The 3,323-nt window shown below is 37.6% G+C and overlaps 1 pseudogene; it reads right to left on the minus strand.

The window, feature by feature from the left end:
- Nucleotides 1-1,775: 1,775 nt before the first annotated feature.
- Nucleotides 1,776-2,981, minus strand: LOC137761845 (abnormal spindle-like microcephaly-associated protein homolog; annotated as a pseudogene).
- Nucleotides 2,982-3,323: the final 342 nt, after the last annotated feature.

Genomic DNA, 3,323 nt, shown 5'->3' on the forward strand with positions numbered 1-3,323 from the left:
ATATTTAAGAAACTAACAGGAGGGCTTCCCTGGTGGCGCAGTGGTTGAGAGTCTGCCTGCCAATGCAGGGGACATGGGTTCGAGCCCTGGTCTGGGAAGATCCCACATGCCGCGGAGCAACTAGGCCCGTGAGCCACAACTACTGAGCCTGCACGTCTGGAGCCTGTGCTCCGCAACAAGAGAGGCCGCAACAGTGAGAGGCCCGCGCACGCGATAAAGAGTGGCCCCCGCTCGTCACAACTAGAGAAAGCCCTTGCACAGAAACGAAGACCCAACACAGCCAAAAATAAATAAATAAATAAATAAATAAATAAATAAATAAAAAAGAAACTAACAGGAAAATTGCTATATAACAAAATGGCAATAATATATAAGACAGGGTCTATTAACCTAATGAGCATTTATTAAAGGACTTTAAATTTCATACTGAGAGGTCAGTTAAGCTAACCAAATGTCTTTAGAAGTGAGACCATATTTTATTAAAGAATCTATTAAAAGTATATAATAAAAAAATTATCTTTTTTTCAAAAATCAAATGGTATACTTACCTTTAGGCTGATTTGTAACCACAAAGGATTATATGGCAACAACCGGTTCAGGACTTTCTGTCGTTCTCCTGAAATGCAAGTGAAAAGCAAGTAAGCTCAGACAACTAATCAAATAGAGATAGTCAATAAAATTTCACGGAGAGAAATCAGTGGCAAAAAAGGAAAGTCGCATACATGAAATAATTTAAATAAAGTATACTTCCACTCTTTAATATACATACATGATCACGTTTACGTTTGTGAGATTTTAGGCAGCAAAGCCAAACTCTGAAATACAACATTTCTAGAGTATATTTGAAGAACTTAAAGTTTAAAGAATTAATCTCAAGATTTCTGTAATGTTCTCACCCACATCTTTCCAAGAATTAACCGCTTAACTTCAATGTCAATTTCAAGATTTTTCTCATAGCTTTAACCATTTTTGCAGAAGTAAATAAATGACACGCAGCACAATGTAATCTATTTCACTTGCAATGAGCGGTGTAAGCTCTGAGAGACACTTCATCCTTGGTAGGAGCTCTCGGGACACTTAACACCTGCAAACTGTATCCCAAGTCGAACCACTTCTCACAACCACTATTGTCCAGGTTCCAACATGATCACCTCTAACCCAGACTAATGGGAGAGCCTCTCCTAACTGGTTTCTCTGCTTCCACCCTCTTTATAAATTAGAAAGCTAAGCCCTTAAAGAATGTGATTTGTTAAAATTAAATTCTGAAATGCAATTTGAATTTTTATAAAACATTTTCTTCCCTCAGGAAGTTCTCGGTCTAGTACAGATGTGTAGATAGAATCACAATACACTACATAAGGAGAAGTACACATGAGGAGTCATGGGACAAGGGGAGGGAGAGCTAAGTCACCTAAATGGCAGGACAGCCTCCTGGCGGGGGTGACCCTGAGCTGACCCTGCAGTGGACGTGACACACCAGGAATGGGGGGCCTTTCGCTGAACTGCAAAGTGCCCGGAGCCAAGAACACAGATAAGAAAAACAAGACAAAAAAGAGGTTGGAAGAGGTAGAAAAGAATTCAATACTATTAAAAATAACAGTGACAGCTAATAGTCGAATACTTCGTGCCAGGCACTATCAGAGTCTTGTAATTTAGGTTACCTCATGCAGTCATCACTTAAGTTGTTTACTATGGCTGTGATTAGAAATATCCTGAACTGCAGAAAATTTAGGCTGGTTATGTTTTCTTAAAAGTGTAATAATTTGACTTCATTTCTAAAGCTTGGATTTTTCAAAAATAGCTTTTGGAGATTTTGAACCCTGACATTCAGGAATCAAGGTAAAACTTCATTTCTTCTCTCATCTTGAGGAGGTTGTGAGGCCTGAGAATTTTCATTTGATGATGGTGATAATTTACATATATGCTGAGATATACATATATATGCCATGTTATCTTTTACACATTGACTTGGGGATAGAATTGGACTAATTGACTCTGATTCTAGATCCTAATTTAGTCTGTAATTATCATTTATGAGAGAATCTGGACTTAAAATTGTGCAGTAAATCTCATGCACACGTTTTGATTCCAAATGCACAGGCTTTGAATAATCTTTTACAAACATATCTGGTGAAAGACATTCCACTAATTCTGGTTCATTATTAGCTACACGGCTATTATTCACAAAAAAATCTGGACTTAGGAAATTTCCTTGGCTTTGTGTGATGTTCAAAGTTGAAGAACAGTTTGGGGGTAAGAATGAGTTTACTATTCTCTTCACTTTGGCCATTAACATTATCTATGGGGTCAAAGGAAGTTTCAGTTATGACTTTCTCATTAAAATTATATCTTCCAAAATGTTGGAGATGGTTGTATATATGTAATTTAGTTAGTAGATTTGAATTATAAACAACATTACTTAGGTGTATGTTTTGTGGCTGCAAAGGCTTTTGATTTTTAGTTTGTCTATTTTCTTTCTTAAGGCATAACAAAATGTAGTGCTAGTCTTTTTATCCTTAATTGAAAGGTTAATCGGCTAACCCAGGAGGAGAGCACATATGCAAAAAAGATGCTCAAAGTGTTCACTCCATCTTTCTTTTCTCTGCCTTCTCCTCTTCCATCCAACTTCCCATGAGGAAGCGCTTCCATCATTTGTGACAATCTATAGACTAAGGCAGGGAGAGCAAATCAGTTCTGAGAGACCCAAAGGGATTTATGACTGATACCTGCTTTTCAGACTGCAGTGATAGTCTAGCTATAAAACTTCAGCTTTTATGGAGACAAATACGCTCAGAGGTGTAAAAACAGAAATAAAACATAAAGCATTTTACTTTTTCCCTTTTGGAAATCTTGATTTGGTCTCCCCCGTCCCCCAACTCCACCCTTTAAAAAAATTTCTTAGGTAACTCAAACAAATGAGGGAACAGATCTGTCATACTACTTTCTTTTAAATATGCCTCTGTTACCTTCAGTAATGGCATTCTTGGATATGCATCACTGTTAATTTTTTGAACAGAAGCATTGCCATGTGTCTGAGGTAAGAATCTTACTATTTTATCTAGATTCTGAAAGACGGCAGAAAGTCAGAATTACAATAAAAAAAGTGGGCTGCATCTCCCTCCTTTGGGAGAAGATTGAAAAAAGGTTGACAATCAATAAACAAGATGATCTCTCATAATTCCATCTAGTCCTAAGAGTCTGTGGTCTTTGTTTACAAACTTTTTATCAGTGACAAGTCAGAAAATGGTAGTTGCAGCCAGTGACAACTGAAGCTGCCTTGTTATTAAATGGATCTGGCCCGCCCCCTTGTGGCCGTAAGTGCA

Source organism: Eschrichtius robustus, chromosome 3 (assembly GCF_028021215.1).
Source record: "Eschrichtius robustus isolate mEscRob2 chromosome 3, mEscRob2.pri, whole genome shotgun sequence".
Taxonomy (NCBI): domain Eukaryota; kingdom Metazoa; phylum Chordata; class Mammalia; order Artiodactyla; family Eschrichtiidae; genus Eschrichtius; species Eschrichtius robustus.